General features: G+C 51.7%; 1 pseudogene; it reads left to right on the top strand.

The window, feature by feature from the left end:
• The first annotated feature begins 6,459 nt into the window (after positions 1–6,459).
• LOC134143784 (DNA polymerase epsilon catalytic subunit A-like) overlaps positions 6,460–17,931 on the top strand; it is a 37,127-nt pseudogene continuing 25,655 nt past the window's right edge.

A 17,931-nucleotide genomic window follows, 5' to 3' on the forward strand; every position in this document is an offset into this window, starting at 1 on the left:
GAGTGGGATCCAAATAGGACCGGGGGTAGGGAGTTATTGAGGCAGTATCAACAGCTGATTTTATATGGAGTTTGGTATGGGGTTCCGAAACCAAAGAATATATCAAAATTGTATGAAGTAAAGCAGGGGCCTGAAGAAAATCCCTCGGCCTTTTATGAAAGATTATGCGAAACAGCCAGAAAATGGACAGACCTGGATCCAAATGAGGAAACGAATCAAAGACTGTTTAATACACTATTCATTGGCCAGTCAGTTCAGGATATTAGAAAGAAGCTACAGAAGGTAGATGGAACTGGGGGAATGTCTATTTCACAGCTGATAGAAATAGTGTATAAGGTATATAAAAACCGAGATGAAAAGAGAACAAGAGAAACACAAAATCGAATGAAACTACAGGCTGCTATCCTGGCAGCTGTCCAGAGGAATGAATTCCAAGGCAGGGGCAGGGGAAGCAGAAGAGGTGAAAGGGGAGGGAGCCCAGGAGGAGGCCTCCCTAGACCCGCTTTGGGTCCAAATCAATGTGCAATTTGTAGACAGGAAGGGCACTGGAAAGATGAATGTCCAAATCGAAGAAGCATAACAAAGCTACAGAGCCCAGCAAACACCGACCTAATTATGTTAGAGGAGTCAGATATGGAATGAAGGGGACCGGGGGAGAAAATTAGAATTTCCTCAGCTGATGCCCTGGTTCCAGTAAAGCTGGGGAATGAAACTATAGATTTTTTATTAGATAGTGGAGCCACTCATTCAGTGACAACTAGTTGTAAAGGACCCTTAAGTAAGACTACTACCACTATTGTTGGGGCTACGGGAAGGAAAGCTTTGAGGCCATTTTTGCAACCAATGGAGTGTACGACTGGAGGTACTAAATTAACTCATGAATTTCTCTATATGCCAGAGTGTCCCCTCCCTTTATTAGGACGGGATTTACTATGCAAACTGAATGCGCAAGTGACCTTTTGTGAGAGTTCCGTGCAGCTCCACATCCCTCCAGAATCGGCATGGAGAGCACAAATCTGCCTTTTGATGGGATCAGCTCCAGATGATAACAGTGCAAGTATCCCTTCAAGTGTATTGGATGCGGTGATTCCCTCGGTTTGGGCCTCAACAAAGCCAGGTAAAGCAAAAAACGCGACTCCGGTCAAAATAGAGCTACAACCAGGAGCGAAGCCAGTTAGGGTGCATCAGTACCCTATCAAGCTAGAAGCACGTAGAGGATTGGAACCCCTAATTAATGCTTTCTTGCAATATGGCTTGCTTAGAGAGTGTCAGTCTGAATTCAATACACCAATCCTGCCGGTAAGGAAACCACGCTCCCAAGAATATCGACTGGTCCAGGGCCTAAGGGCAGTGAACCAAATAACAAAAGATATCCATCCAACCGTGCCAAACCCATATACTCTTTTAGCCTCGGTGCCTGAGACTAACAATTGTTTTACAGTGCTAGATTTAAAAGACGCTTTTTTCTGTGTTCCTATAGAAGAACAAAGCCAGACAATTTTTGCCTTTGAATGGGAAAGTCCCACTACGAGGAGGAAGGAGCAGTTATGCTGGACAGTTCTTCCTCAAGGATTCAAGAACAGTCCTACCCTGTTTGGTGAGATCTTGGCCAAAGAACTAGCCCAATGGCAGGAAGGTAACAAAAATGTCACTCTTTTACAGTATGTGGATGACATTTTGATTGGAGCAGATTCAGAGCAAATATGTTTAGAGACAACAGTGAATCTGTTAAATTTTTTGGGACTTGCCAGGTATCGTGTTTCAAAGAAAAAGGCTCAGATTGTGAAGAAGGAAGTCCAATATCTTGGTTTTAAAATATCAAAAAGACAACGTGCATTAGGAGCGGAAAGAAAAGAGGCTATATGCCAAATTGCAGTACCCCGCACAAAAAGACAGCTGAAGGGATTCTTGGGAATGGCAGGATTTTGCCGTATATGGATCCCTAATTTTGGGCTGATAACTAAACCTTTATATGCAGCCCTAAAGGGTCCGGGAGAATGGTTAGAGTGGACCCCAGAATGCTGTGCTAGTTTCGATGAAATAAAAAAGAAATTGATGGAAGCTCCAGCATTGGGACTCCCAGATATGGCTAAACCCTTTCAATTGTATGTGCATGAGCGACAGCAGGTGGCCTCAGGAGTAATGACCCAAATGCTTGGGAACTGGAAAAGACCGGTGGCATATTTTTCTAAACAATTAGACGAAGTAAAGGATGGCCGGCCTGCCTCCGGGCTATAGCAGCCACTGTCTTATTAATACATGAGGCCTGCAAATTGACTCTGGGACAGTCCTTAATAGTTTTTGTACCACATGCAGTATCAGCAATTTTAAATCAAAAGGGGCATCATTGGATCTTCCCAAGTAGACTGGTAAAATATCATGCTGTGTTATTGGAACAAGGAGATATTACCTTAAAGGTGGTTTCGACCTTAAACCCTGCTACTCTGCTACCTGGTGAAGAGCAAAAAGAGTTACAACATGACTGTTTGGCCACTATAGAGCAAGTATATTCTAGCCGGCCTGATTTAAAGGATGAACCTTTGCAGAATCCAGATGTGGAACTATATACAGATGGTAGCAGCTTTGTACAGAATGGAGAGAGAAAGGCTGGATATGCAGTAGTGACTCAATGGAAAGAAGTAGAAACTAAACCATTACCACAAAACACCTCAGCACAAAAGGCTGAAATCATTGCCCTTATATGAGCCCTTGAAATTGGAAAGGGCCAAAGAGTAAATACATATACTGACTCAAAGTATGCTTTTGGGGTAGTTCACGCTCATGGAGCGATTTGGAAAGAACGAGGGCTCTTAAATTCTCAAGGAAGTAATATAAAGTATGGACAAGAGATATTAAGATTGTTACAAACAATAATGGAACCCAAAGAAGTAGCTATAATGCATTGCAAAGCCCACCAGACGAGAAATAGTGAAGTGGCACAAGGAAACAGGAGAGCAGATATGGCAGCCAAAAAGGCAGCACTAGCAGGACAGGTGATTGGGGCTTTATTACCCAGTAGAAAAATACAAATGAGACCTCCTGAATATTCAGACAAAGAAAATCAACTGGCAGAAAGGCTAAAATGTACAAAAAATGTTGAAGGGTGGTGGGTCACCCCAAATGGACAAGTTTTAATTACAGCCAAAATGATGGAAGTGCTCCTCAAAAGACTGCATGAAGAAACTCACATGGGAGCAGATGCTATGATAAGCAGCATAAAAAGATATGCTGTGGGATCAAAGATGCTATCAAATGCTGAACTTATTGTAAGGAGATGCCCCACCTGTTGTGCAAATAACCCCAAATTTCAGAAAAAAACACCTATGGGAGAACTAAGAAGAGGATTAACCCCAGGGGAACACTGGCAGATAGATTTCTCTGAATTGCCTAAATGTGGTCGTTTTAAGTATTTACTTGTTTTGGTAAATACATTTTCTGGTTGGCCAGAAGCCTTCCCATGCTCCACCAATCGTGCAAAAGAAGTAATTAAAATTTTACTAAAAGAGAAAATTCCTCGATTTGGGATTCCGGAAGGTATATCCTCAGATAATGGACCTCATTTTATTTCAGAGGTGGTTCAAGGAACATCCAAATTTTTACAGATGAAATGAGAATTACACACTCCATGGAGACCCCAGTCTAGCGGTAAGGTAGAAAGAATGAACCAAACACTCAAAAGACATATTTCAAAACTGTGTCAGGAAACCAATCTTAAATGGGTAGATGTATTACCAATGGCCTTGATGAGAATAAGAATAACCCCAAGAATAAAAGAGGGAGTAAGCCCTTTTGAAATACTTTATGGGAAACCTTACCCAATTAATGAAATAGGGGGACGAAGTGATCAAATGCATGTAAGAGGGGAAGAAATGTTGAGAGAGTATTTATTGTCTTTGTCTCAGGTACTAACATCTTTACATAGGTACCTTAATCAACATACCCCCTTCCATTGGATTGCACTGTGCATGACTTCAAGCCTGGGGATCTAGTTTATATTTGGTCATGGAAAGAAGAACCACTAAGAGAAAAGTGGAAAGGACGTTACCTGGTGCTTCTGACAACTCATACTGCAGTAAAGGTGGAGGGAATAAGTTCCTGGACCCACTATTCCCAAATAAAGAAGGCACCTTTGAATGACTCGTGAACTGCCACACCCACAAGATCTCTCTCAAGATAAGAATACAGAAGTTACAAAAGTGATGAATTGCACTCGGAAAATGGAACTCTTTTATATGTAAATAGAGTGCTCCTAGTGTTATTAGGTGTATTAGGTGCATTCCAATAGTATTGTTATAGATAGAGCTGATTTATAAGAATATTGATTTTGATTTCTGATTTGTTCAATTTAATTTGTTTGCTATAGAGTTAAGATGGAAAATGAGGACACTGTTAATTTTCTTATGCATGCTCATTGGTACAACTAACCTGATTTTGTAGTTTATACGGGCCTTCAGAAAAAGTGACTCAGATTACTGCTTGCTTCTCTATTCCCCAAATCTCCCGGATTACCCATGCCATGGGAAATACGTAGAATTAACTTAACACCCATGTAAAAATAATTTAAGTTATTTAAATGAGACTTGCTAGATAAGTGATATTAACAAGTCTCAAAGGGCAGAATTGTTAGAAAAGTTCTGTGAGAAAAAAAACTTGCAAATAGTTAACAAGACTCAAGGACAAGGGTAGAGAAAAACAGTACTGCAAAGGATAACCAGCTCCAGCTAAATAACCTTGATGAAACCACAGAGCTTTGAAGATTGCAAGGGGTAGGTAAGACAAAAACAGCAGAATAACCCAGAAGTGACCTTAGGTTCATTAAGGCTTATTAACATATTAAATTTCACACCCCTAAATGAATAATGAGATGGAAATGACATGATAATGATGTTACCGCGTCTTCTTCGCTTCCTATGCTAATTAACAAGAATGTGAAAGCGCAAGCGCAGAGCGATTACCTGATGTAATGAAACTGTAACCAGCAGAAAGATTTGTATGAAGTACTCCCTGAAAAGTGTGTATAAAACAAGGATGAGAGGGGGAGAAGGTGTGCTAGCTTTGTGGATTTACCACCTAGCACCCATCTCTGTGCAGAAATAAAATAAACAAATATCTCGACCCTGTGTGTCTACTGATTGCTTGCACACCGGGTAACAGAATCCACATTTTGGCACAACACCGCTGTGTTAAGCAGAATACAAATAAGTAACTAACAAGGTCCTGGAAATCTGTGAGAAAGAACGGCAGTTGGTTACATAGAGATTCGGTGGCTTCCAGCCACAGAATAACCATGAGAAATAGTCAGTAAGAAGGTCTGAAGTTGAAGAATAATGAAATAGCGAACCCCAGATTCAATGTGGCCCCCAAAATAAGTCTGCACACGTGCGCAGTTTCATAGCCCGGTTATGCAACCAGGGCGGAGTTGGGCTAAACTCTCTGTGGTGCAGAGCAACCCTGCAAGGGGGACAACCGGCCCTGCAGGCAGCAGGGTACCTGCGCTTCCTGACAGCACAGCTGCACGACAAAGCTCTCAGGCCACAGCCACGACTCACATGACACACACAGCAGAGCCAGCAGAGGCTACAAGCATTGCACTTTTATTACATGCAGAGAGAGCACCCCCCCTCTTGGAGCACTATGGCTTTAGCTGAAATCGCCTTCCCCCCTCTCCTGGCAGAGGCAAGAGAAGCTGCCCTGGCAACTTGTGGGGCTGCGCAGAGGCTGTGTGGGGAGCGCAGATAAACCGCGTGGCAGCGATGCCCACACCGGGAGGCAGCAGGTCCCAGCCCCGCACTCGCCCAACCAAGTCAAGCAGGACGAGGAGCTGCAGCACATGGTGCATGGTGCCGAGGCGCCCATTCCTCACCACCATCACCTGTGGGGTGGAGTAGCTGTATAGCGCCCACAGGCAATGCCAGGCACCCATTGCTGCCGGGATCGGCATGGCACGGCATGGCTTGGGGAACCACTGGAGCAGGAAGCACTGACCCCACCTGCCCACCCCCAATGACACCCCACAGCCGCCGCACAGCCCTGACCTGGCACAGACACAACCCCTGCTGTGCCGTGGGGACCAAGGCGAGGGACTGGCACGGACTCGAGTGGAGGAGCCTGGAGATGGCACTCGCAGCACAGCACCACGGGTGGGGCAGCAGGGAGAGGAAAGAGGCTGCAGGCAAGGGATGGGGGCTGCAGGCAGGGCATGGAAGTTGCAGGCAGGGGATGGGGGCTGCAGATGAGGGACAGGAGTTGGAGGCGAGGGAAGGGACTGGCAGGCAAGGCACAGGGCTGCCAGCAGGGCACAGACAGAGGAAGCGTTGGGGAGCAGAGGTAGGACGGCTGGTTGTCAGGTTGGAGGGGTGGAGAAAGGGGCGATGCAGGCTACAGGGCCAAGAAAGTAGTGGGTGAGCTGTGTGTCGAGCTCCTGTTCAGCAAATGTTGCAGGGGAACTGGAGTGACGCAATGAAACTGGCAGAAGACTGGGTAAAAGGCAGTTCTTCCTTGTCTGGTGGCCCTGAACTGGAGAGAGTTGCTCCACAGGAGGTGGTGGAGGTACCAGCAGGGTTCAGACAGAGTAGACACACGCATGGCAGAGAGATGCCATCAGGAACTCGTCAGAGCCATACCCTAGCAGGCCGACTGCAAGATGTGGGGTGCCAGCCTGGGACTGGGTGCAGGTGTGCAGGTTTGAGGGCTCTCCGCAGAGAGCAGCTTCTCCTCCTACCCTTGCCACTGATGAAGCCTTTGGGCTGGACAGCAGTCTGAGCATGCCAAAGTGTGATGCTGCTGGAGGGGGGATTGTGGGGAAGGTGGTGGTGACAGAGGTGTTGTCCTGCCTGCAGCCTCTGCTTAGCCCACTGTCACCTCCCCTGGCAGCCTTGGCTTGGCTTGGCTTCCAAGAGTGGGACAGAGCGTGCTGCTGGAGCCAGTGGATGTGCGGCAGTATGGCAGGCACTGGGGCTGCAAGGTGGGAAACCCCCTGCGGAGGGCCTGGGCTCTGGGAAGAGCCTCGTGTCACAAGCGTGCCTGTGGGGAAAGAGCCTTGGGAGCACACTCTGCCAGGCAAGGTAGGGGGTGCTGGCGTTGCCTGCAGGGCTCTGGGTGGAGTGTGTTGCTCACAGTCATTGCAGGCAATTGTGTGCCTGAACGTGCTGTGGGGCCAGTCCTGGCCTTGCTGTGCTGGCGATGAGTGGCAGGGATGGCGAGACACAGCCCTGGGCCACAGCGAGAGGAACAGACGTGGTCTACTGGAGAGAAACACCTGTGGATCCCAAGGCACCCATTTCTCAACTCCAGTGGCTTGACTCGATGCTCACGAGACAGCAACTGAGCATGCTTTGCGGTAGCACTGTGGTACAGAGCAACCCTGCAAGCCCTGCAAGGGGGACAACCGGCCCTGCAGGCAGCAGGGTACCTGCGCTTCCTGACAGCACAGCTGCACGACAAAGCTCTCAGGCCACAGCCACGACTCACATGACACACACAGCAGAGCCAGCAGAGGCTACAAGCATTGCACTTTTATTACATGCAGAGAGAGCTGACAAGTGGCAGCTGCTTCCTGATGCAGCATCAAGCCCGGAGCCTTTGCAAACGCCCATTGTTTTGCACAAGGCAGAACAGCCCAAGCATATGGAATGCATGGAAGTGCCTGAGCCTGCCCCAGGGCAGAGAGCGAGAGAGCTGCAGGGCACAGCTGGTGTCTTGGTGCTGCAAGAGCAGGCAATCAGTGGCCTGAAAGGGCTCCGAGGAGCCCTGGGAGCGGGCCGTGCTCAGTGCTGCAGAGGAAGGCAAAAAACCCCCAGGCACTGCTGCCAATCTGTGCTGGGGGAAAATTCCTTCCTGACCCCAAAGCTGGCGATCGGCTGTTCCCTGCACATGTGAGCAAGGCCTGCCTCCCGGCCAGCCCTGGGACGCTTCTCACGCCCACCGGGGCACACCAGTGCTGCCCAACCCCTTTCTGCTCTCATCTTGCATTCTGAATGGATCTCAGATGTATGTTTTAAGTAGTCTCCAGTCCAGTCTCTGGCCTCAGCTCCTTTTGCACCTTATGTTGCACTTGGCCACCTCAGGTTCCGCAGAGTCCTCAAAGATCTCCTACAGATCCTTCCAGGTAGCCATCCAATTTGGTTTGCCTCCACTGGGTGGCAGCTCCAAGCCCAGATATTCTGCAGGAACTTACCTGAGGAAGTTGCCTCAGTAGTTTTACCTTGGGATGAAGTTAGTACCCTTCCATGGAGGCACTTGGGACTCCTCTCAGATACCTACCCAAGTGCTTGTTTCTGCTCAGAGGTAGATAATATACTAGATAGCCACCTGGGACTGCTGCATGGTAGGTGCCTCAATTGGCTGTATCTGCTGGGACATATCTCCCATGCCAAGTGGCAGTCTGGATATCTGCCCAGGTAGCTTCTCCAGTTGTTTTTTCCTCCTCTAGCAGTTAGCTCCAGTCCCAGGTAGCTGCCAGAGTCTCCTCCCAGGAGGGTATCTGACTGAGGTGGCTTGATTCCCACAGCAGGAATATCCTGTCCCAGAGAGCAGCCCAAATTTCTGCCCAGGCAACTGCCTGAGTGGCATAGGCTGCAGTTGCAGGAGGCTGCCATCCATGGTAGCTCTTATCTACCCACCTGGGTGGTCCTATCTGGGACTCCTCCAAAGTAGCTGCCAGAGGTGGTTTTCCCCTTTGGGGAGTTAGCTCCCATACCAGAGAGCCTCCCAAGCCTCCTGCTTGGTAGCCACTTGAGTTAGTTTCCCTCCTCAGAGAAGAAGTTCCCATCTCAGGTGTTGGTGGGTGTGTGTGGGGCTCCTGTAATGTAGCTGCCCGAGATGCTTTTGCCTCTGCAGGGAGGTAGCTCCCATCTCAGGTACCCATCAGAAACTCCTCTGAGGCAACTGCCTGAACTGGATTGCCGTTGCTGGGAGGAAGCTACTGTTCAAGGCTGCCACCCAGGCAGCTGGTCGATTGGGGTTTCCTCCGCTGGGATGCAGCAGCCGTCCCAGGTAGTGGCCTGGCACTCCTCACAGGCAGAGACTCAAGTTAGTTTGCCTCCACAGGGAGGTAGCTCCTACCACAGAGAGCTGCTCAGCACTCCTCCCAGGTAGCCGTCTCAGTTGGTTTTCCTCTGTTGTATAAAAGATCTCATCCCAGGTTGCTGATGAGGACTCCCCTGCAGGGATTAACCTTCTTTGCCAGGTTGTCACCCAGGACTCTCTCAGGGAGAACGCCAATTTGGTTTGCTTTCATGGGGAGGAAGCTTCTGTGCCAGGTGCAAGTCCTGGCCTGCCTGTAATTCCTCCCACCTACCTGACAGAACAGTTTTGCCTCCACTAGAGGTAGCTTACATCTCAGGAAGCTGCAGGGATTTCTCCAAAGTTATCTGTTCAGTGGGCTTACCTCTGCATGAAGTATGCTCCCTTAACAAGTAGTTGCCCAGAATTCCTCCCAGGTAGCAGCATGAGTTGGTATTTCCCTACAGAAATGTAGCTCCCACTCCAGGAAACCACCTGGGACTCCTCCCATGGAGCTGGTAGAATTGCTTTGCCCCTATTAGCAGGAAGATCCCAATGCAGATAGCTGCCCAGGACTCCTCCCAGGCAGGCACCTGACATGGTTGAGATTTGCAGGAGGCAGCTCCCAACCCAGGCAGCAACCTAGAACTCCTCCCAGGTAGCAGCCTGAGCAGGTTTGCCCCTGCAGGAACGTGCCTCCCATTCTGAGAAGCCCCCTGGGACTCCTCCCAGGTGTCTTCCCAAGGTGGGACACCTTTGCAGAGGACTAGCTCCCATATCAGGCAGCTGCCCGGGACTCCTCCCAGGGAGCTGCCCAAGTTGGTTTGCCTCTGCTTGCAGGAAGATCCCAATGCAGATAGCTGCCCAGGACTCCTCCCAGGCAGGCACCTGACATGGTTGAGATTTGCAGGAGGCAGCTCCCAACCCAGGCAGCAACCTAGAACTCCTCCCAGGTAGCAGCCTGAGCAGGTTTGCCCCTGCAGGAACGTGCCTCCCATTCTGAGAAGCCCCCCGGGACTCCTCCCAGGGAACTGCTCAAGGCGGGATACATTTGCAGAGGACTAGCTCCCATATCAGGCAGCTGCCCGGGACTCCTCCCAGGGAGCTGCCCAAGTTGGTTTGCCTCTGCTTGCAGGAAGATCCCAATGCAGATAGCTGCCCAGGACTCCTCCCAGGCAGGCACCTGACATGGTTGAGATTTGCAGGAGGCAGCTCCCAACCCAGGCAGCAACCTAGAACTCCTCCCAGGTAGCAGCCTGAGCAGGTTTGCCCCTGCAGGAACGTGCCTCCCATTCTGAGAAGCCCCCCAGGACTCCTCCCAGGGAACTGCTCAAGGCGGGATACATTTGCAGAGGACTAGCTCCCATCCCAGGAAGGCATCTGGGACTCCTCCCAGGTAGCTTCCAGAATTGGTTTGCCTCTGCTCGCAAGAAGCTTGCGTCCCAGGGAACCACCAAGGACTCCTCCCTGATAGTTGCCCAAGGTGGGACACATTTGCAGAGGACTAGTTCCCATCCCAAGTAGCAGCCTGGAACTCCTCCCAGGTAGCTGCCAGAATTGGTTTGCCTCTGCTTGCGGGAAGAGCCCGACACAGATAACTGCCCTGGACTCCTCCCAGGCAGGCACCTAAGTTGGTTGGCATTTGCAGGAAGGCAGCTGCCATCCCAGGTAGCAGCAGCCTGGGACTCTTCCTAGACAGCGTCCTGAGTTGGTTTGGCTCTGCTGTGTAAAAGATTCCATCATAGATTGCTGAGGAGAACTCTAAGGTAGTGCCCCTCCTTGGTTCACCTCCACTGGAGAAAGCTCTTTCCTTCGGTATCTACCCAGGATTTCCCCTGCGTAGCCACCAGATTGCTTCTGCTGGAAGTAGTTCCATTCTCCAAGAGCTGGCTAAGACTCTTCTTCCCAGGCAGGCACCCAAGTTTGTTTGCCTCTGCTCACAGGAAGCTCTTAACACAAATAACTGCCCAGGACTCCTCCCGCATAGCTGGCCACTCCAGATGGTTTGCCTCCTCTGAGAGGAAACTCCCATCTTAGGTATGCACATAGGAATCCTCTGAGGTAGGTTTGCAAGTTGAACAGCCTCCATTAGGAGGAAGCTACAATCCCAGGTAGCGACTCACAACTCCTCCATGTAGCTCCCTGAGTACTCTTGTACTCCCAGGTAGACACCCAAGATGGTCCCTTGTGCTGGGAGGAGGCATTCATAAGGGTGAGGGGGGAGGGAAGCAGCCTGTGGAGGTGGCAGGACCTCAAAGGCCTGGAGAGAGGCTGGAAGTGACTGTGGGGAAGGGAGGAATGGGCCGGACGTGGCGATTTGTGCTGGGGAGGCAGCAGCCGGCACAGGAGGCAGCGTTAGGCAGTGTTAGGGAGCGAAGCAGCAGATGCAGGCACTTTCCAAGCCTGCGAGGCACGGCAGGGAGTGCTCTGAGCACCAAAGTAGGGCAGAGAAGGTGCAAAGCAAGAGCTGGGAGTAAGGTCAGAGGAAGGCCACCAAGAGGTCTCCATACCAAAGGGAGGTGCAGCTGCTGAGCGCGTCCATCGTTTGGCGGCCTGAGGTGCAGGCAGCCGTGCCCCCGCACGTCCTGCGACAACGTCACGCTGGGTGGCCGTCGAGAGCCCTGCTGCCCTCGTGGCGGTGGGTGCGCCTGCGCCCAAGGACAGCCTGCAGAGAGCCTCAGCCCTGGGCGGCAGCCAGCTGCGAGCCGCCTGCTGAGCCTGGCAGAGCGGCAGGGGCGCGGGTGCCTTATAGCCCTGCTCGTGCCACGGGCACTGTGACTGCGTTGCTGGGTCACAGTGCTGCGATATGGGGGCTCCGGAACCCCGCTGCAGCCTCCCCGCCAGCCGTCTGCCAGCCGGGCATCGGGGTGGCACAAGGCCCTACGGTTGCCAGCCCTGCTGCATCCCCAGAGCATCCCTTGGTGTCCAACAGGACCTCGAAGATGGGCCAGCCTTTTGGTGCCTGTTCCATCCTAGCAGAGGACTCTCCTCCCCAGGGCCACGACCCATCCTTGGGGCCCACACCCAACGCTCGCTTCCTCCACTAGACACCAAGCCAGCATCTCACAGCTCTTCTTGGTGCTGTCAGCACTGGGCACGCAGTGCCCTGTCTTCTGCCCTGGGAGGATGAACACACAGCGCTGAACTTCCTGGCAAATGGGATCCTGCCCACTGTGCCATGCTGCACAGATCACTTGTCCCTGCACATGCCCAGCTCCCCGTGGCCCAACATGTCCATGTCGCCAGAGGTGCAGTCATGGTCGGAGCTGCACACAGCACTGCACTGTTAGCCCCTGCAGGGTCATGGGGGACATGATGAGAACAGGACATGCACCTGGTAGTCCTACACAGTGGCTGCAGAGGGGACGGGGCACCCCATGGGCTTCCCCATCTCTGCATAGGTGCCAGCCCTTGCAAGCTGCCTGGAGTAAGCAACTGTTAAGCATGCCTGCGGTGGCCCTACTCTAGCATGGCTTTCCTTGGTGTGTCCTCCGGAGTAGACAGTCAACCCTCTTCTCCATTTCCTTCCATGGGAACTGAGTGAGGGGCAGCTGTGCTCACTAGGATTCCCCAGGTTTCTGCATCCGCCAGCAAGCTCTGCTCAGTCTCCACACATCTCCCCTCCCGTGATCCCTCACTCAGCAGCCCCCAAACAGTGCCCAAGCCAAGGGTGGCACGCAGATCCCTGCCACAAAATGGTAGCGGCAGAGGAGAGCTACAGGCACCAACATCACATCCATGTGCGTCCAGCTCCAGATTGATTCTGTCCTGGGGTCTCTGCTGGCAGCTCCACACATCTCTGTAACCCACCATCCTCTCCATTTCTCTTCCCAGGCCCACCTCACCTCAGGGCAGGTCACTATCATCTGGGCAGGGCTGACCTCCACCCATGCAAGGATGATGAAGTTGCTCCCGCCCTAGGAAGCAACCAGGAGAGATAATGCTATTTGTAGGAAGACATAGCTATGCTTTGACAAAGGGACACACAAGCGTATGCACATGGAGATGAGATCACATGCATTCTCAAGTGGAGTCATGTGCAGCTGTGCACACATGCATTTGCACATGCACGCACACGGGGTGCACACACACACACACACACACACACACACTGGGACAGTGCACACAGGTTCACCCCTGTGCTCATACCACCATATACACATGCCTATTCACACAGGGACATGCAAGCCGTGACTTTGCACTGCTGTGGAAAGCACCCCCTGGCAGCACTTTGCTGAATCTGGAGGTGGTTCTGCAGGCAGCACACAGGGCAGAGCTGCTGTACCATGTACCCAAGAGGCTTGAGCCAACCTTTGCTCTTTGGAAACAGACAAATACTGTCGAGAATGGGAGTTGCAGGGTCACTCCAGGGACACTCCAGCACTGTGTCCTCACACCAGGGTCACCGCTGTCCCCAAATCACCTGCCCCATGAAAGCTCCGATCTGCTGCAGTGCAACAGCAAGAAGCATTTTTGCCTTCAAAGTCATTTCTCCATGGCTTCTTGCTGCTTTTAATCACAGATTGCTGAAAGCCTGAGGTGGGCAGGATGTTTGCAGGCCTCTAGTCCACCCGTCTGCTCTAGGCAGGGCTAACTCCACGCGAAGCAGGCTGCTCAGGACCTCGCCCAGCTATGTTTTGAACCTCTCCAAGGACACAGGGCTCCTGCCTCTCTGGTGCCTCTCTGCTCTCCTGTTACATAGGGCTCAATAAAACCATAATGATTTGACAGTTTAAGAGAATAAACATTGCAATGAAGTGAGCTATCCCCAGCTTAGCTATAAACATTCAATATTTTCTCTGAGAAAGGATAATGTAAATTAAAAATAATACGAAACAAACAGGAATGGAGAATTTTTAAGATTTATGATAATTTTGATCTTTTAACTTATTTTTTCCAGAGATACTGTGTAACTCAATGTACTCATTCTCCAAGTCCTCAAGAATTTGAATTTGTCATAATCACTAATAGAAAACTGAGTTTTTTTCACAAACCAAGGTATACACTGACTCTTCCATGCTATTCATCTTTCTACTCCTGTGGTCAAGTACCTTGCAGTGATTATCGCTTATTTGTTCAAGTGGTGAGGAAATATTAACTATCACAAGTTCTCAGCAGAGACTGGACAATATCAACAGATGGCTGGCAGTACAGTTTGGGGAGAGAGAGAGAAAGTGCCCCTCCTTCCAAAGCATCCCCCACTGAGAAGTCCTCAGCAACTCAATGGTCACAGTTTTGGTTAAAATCAGATTTACGTTAACTACCTGTTTTCTCCCCACATTTTTCTTTATTTTAATATTTGCTTATTTAACTATGACGAGGAAGCACAAACCCTGTACATCTCATCTATCTTATAATGATGACATTCATATCTGGAAAAAAAAAACAACTTCTGGTAATTTACACTCTTATTAAAATAATACTAGTATTGGGTAATTAGAAAGGATCCAGTTCAAGAAGTTCAACTGAATACAAACAAGGAAATTAAAAAAAAACCAGTGTGCTCCTCCTAGTTTATTTACAAGAGCCTTAGCAACGGCCAACACAGAAGAGGCTTGCTTTAGTAGCAGGGGCTGTGCCCAAGGGGCCGCTGATAGAGCACAGCCTGGGCAAAAGGCAGCGGTGCTTCCTACGTGTTCCCAACACCGCCCGAGCACCACGGAAGGACAACGCAATCCGGGTTGCTCAAGCTGGCAGTGCCAGCTCACAGCTGGCTGGGGCCCAGAAAGAAACTTCCCAGGAGCCTCCCAATTTCCACACTGCATATGCTTAAAACCCCAAACATACGGTTCGTACAGTTGTGCAGAAAGCGCTTCCTGTGGACTACCTCCACAGTGCAGTTTTCTGACGTCTGAGAGATTTTTTTTTAGGGTCCCTGCAGAGGACCTGCCTCTCTTTTCTTCTCTCAGGCAGTGACTCCACAGACTGACCGCACTGCTGCTTGCTGTTTCATTGCAAACCAGCCAGCTTCAGCGTCCAGCTCCCTCCCGCGCCCTGAACGGCCGGACGGCACCTCAGCGAGACGGGGCGGGCCAGGCTCGCCAAGCCCATGCCAGGCCTGCTCCGCGCAGCTCGCCAGGGCTTCAGCCCGCCCCGCCAAAGTGCAGCAAGGATGGAGCTCGCACACTGCGCCTCGGCCCCCGACGGCTCCCCGCAGCCCTTCCAGCCTCCAGGCAGGAAGACTCGCACGGCCCAAGGAGCCCCGCATGCGCCTCAAGGCTGGCCAGGGCTCCTCGGGGGCGCAGCCAGCTCCCAGCTCCCTCGCAACTGGAGGGCTACCTGGAGAGGCGGCCAAGATGGCAGCGCTGGTCCGCAACTGCCCCCGTGATGGTGCCGCTTCGGGAGCAGCAGCTGCTTCCCGCGCAGCGCCACCGCCCCACAACAGGCCGTGCCGCGCCGGGCCCGGCGCTGCCGCACAGGTGCACGCGCAGCACCCGCAGCCGGGGCAGGGGCGGGGCCTGCCTGGGGAGGTGCCGCGAGGGGCGTGGCCAGCGCAGCCACGGTGCTGCGGGGCAGAAGGTGGGGAAACGAGCGACCATTGGCTGCGGTGCTGCTCTCTGATTGGTTCTCTCCCTAGGGAGGCGGGGCTGGCAGGCTTCCCGCTCGCGGGGGGTGGGGGCAGCGCGCGAAGCTGCTCTGACCGCAGTGGGATGGTGCTGCGGGGCAGCGCACGGAGCCGGGCGGCGGCAGGAGGTGTGTGTGTGGGGGGGGGTGGGTCGCAGCTCGTGGCGGGGGCCAGACGGCGGCTGGTGGCGCGGCGTCCTGCAGGGACGATGGCTCCTCGCTGTCCGCCCTCAAGTGCCTGCAGCGCTCGCAGCACACGGAGCGGCTGGATGCTCTGTTCGGCTTCGAGCGGCCCACGGAGCCTGGTGAGCGCAAGGGCTGGCTCATCAACATGCACCCGGTAGGACTGGGCCGGGGGGAGGGGATGTCACCAGTGGGGGATATCACCGACAGGCACCCGGTAGGACTAGGGGGGACAACGATGGGGGGGGGTCACCGACATGCACCTCGTAGGACGGGGGGTGAATGTCACGGATGAGAAGGGCAGGTGTCACCGACAGGCACCCGGTAGGACCTGGGTGTGAGGGGAAGTGTCACCAATAGGCACCCAGTAGGACTGGGGCAGGGGAGGTGTCACCGACAGGCACCCGGTAGGACTGGGGTGGGAGGGGGCAGAGGGGTCGTGTGTCGTAACAGGCCATGTGCATGTGTGGACGGAGGTGCTGGATGAGGACCAGCAGCTGGTGAGCGCTGTAGACTGCTACTTCATCCCGGAGGATGGGAGCCGCTTCAAGGTGCGTCCCATTCTTCCAGCGCAGCGCTGGTGTCCGGGCTGGGCATCCTGCCTGCCCCCACCGGTTTGGCTGCTCTGGACCCCAGGCATCACCCACAAGGCAGCAGCGCTGTCTGCCCTACCCTGGGTCCACCTGGGACCCTTGGGGGCCAATGTGGGTGCTGCAGAGATGCAGGGATGTGTGTGTGGTGCACAAATGCCAGCAACACGCAGCAAGGGCAGCACAGTGCCTGTTGCTTCCGTTGGGAACCGTTGGGTTGGTTTCTCACCTTGGCTGTGGGGTCACACAATGTTCACTGCTTTTGATTTCTCCTGGGTGGCCCTTCCCTATAAGCCGTATTTCTACATCACTACCCAGAAGGCAAGTATGGACTTGGAAGCTGTGCACTGGCAAGTGGGATCTTGAGTAAACTAGTGGCCGAGGTCCCAGAGACAAGGGCAGGTTTGACTTGAAGGGTCCCCCAGTAAGCTGAGAGGCCTTGTGACCGACCATCTTCATGGGTTAGTAGGAGAAAAATACAGCTACAGTGCTTCTGTTGGTGGTTTTGTCAGAGCTGTTAGAGAAGACCTGAGATGGGAAGCAGCTGTATCAGTATGGTGGCTCCACTAAGGTTTCTTAGAGGGAGGTTGGTTTGTTATGTGATGAATTATCCCTTCAAGAATCTGTCATATTTTTCCTGTTCTTTTTTTGTCCTAAAATTGATCTCTGGAGCCTATTTCACTTCTTCTAAGCCCAAACAGGGGTAAATTTCCCCTCTCATCTCATCTTGATCCTCCTCGTGCTGCAAAACTGGGTTTGTTCTGACAGTGCTGTGAATTGACGATCAAAGACAGCCCCAGTGTGAAGGAGCAGATTTCCAGACGGCCAGGATTTAACGACAGCCTCGTGTCCTCCCCTCACAATTGAGGACACTAATGCCAGAACCTCTTGGGAGCTTGTCTTCTCCTCTGGAAAAGTGTCTGGCTTTGTTGCTCGTTCTCCAGTTTCTTTGCAGGGCTGTGAACGAGAAGTGTCATCCTTCCTCTCCAAGAAGTTTCAAGGGAACATTTCAAAGCTGGAGACTGTCCCCAAAGAAGATTTGGATCTGGTCAGTATTCCTCTGCCTGCTGTACTATTGAATAACTCTAATCTTTCTTTCTTTCTTTCTTTCTTTCTTTCTTTCTTTCTTTCTTTCTTTCGAGCTCAAGTGGAGTAGAAAGGGGCTAAGCAATAAAGGGAAGCAGTATGCTTACCTTTAATCTTCAAGCACTGTTTGCATTGCGTATCATGAATAGGCTAATTATTGCTTATTGATAGTAATTGCTTATTATAGTAATAGTAAATAAAATATATGTTCTGCTCCAGCACATAGTCTTTTTTCACAAGATGCTTAAGAAACTTCCTGAGCTAGAAATAGTTGGAGATTAAGAGTGTTGTGGCAGAGGGAAATACTATACATTTACTCTTTCTTGGATGTGTACTGGTGATTGCGCTTGGAAACAGACAACAAGACAAGATGGCCCTTGGTGTGAACTGGCATAGCTCATATGTTCTTCGCTGGCTTACGTGCTTGCTAGCATCTCTTCTCGCTCCTAGTCTTTCCATCCAATTACTACCTCTTCTTTGGCCACTTCTTCCATGTGTGTCAGTA

Source organism: Rhea pennata, chromosome 8 (genome assembly GCF_028389875.1).
Source record: "Rhea pennata isolate bPtePen1 chromosome 8, bPtePen1.pri, whole genome shotgun sequence".
Classification (NCBI taxonomy): Eukaryota; Metazoa; Chordata; class Aves; order Rheiformes; family Rheidae; genus Rhea; species Rhea pennata.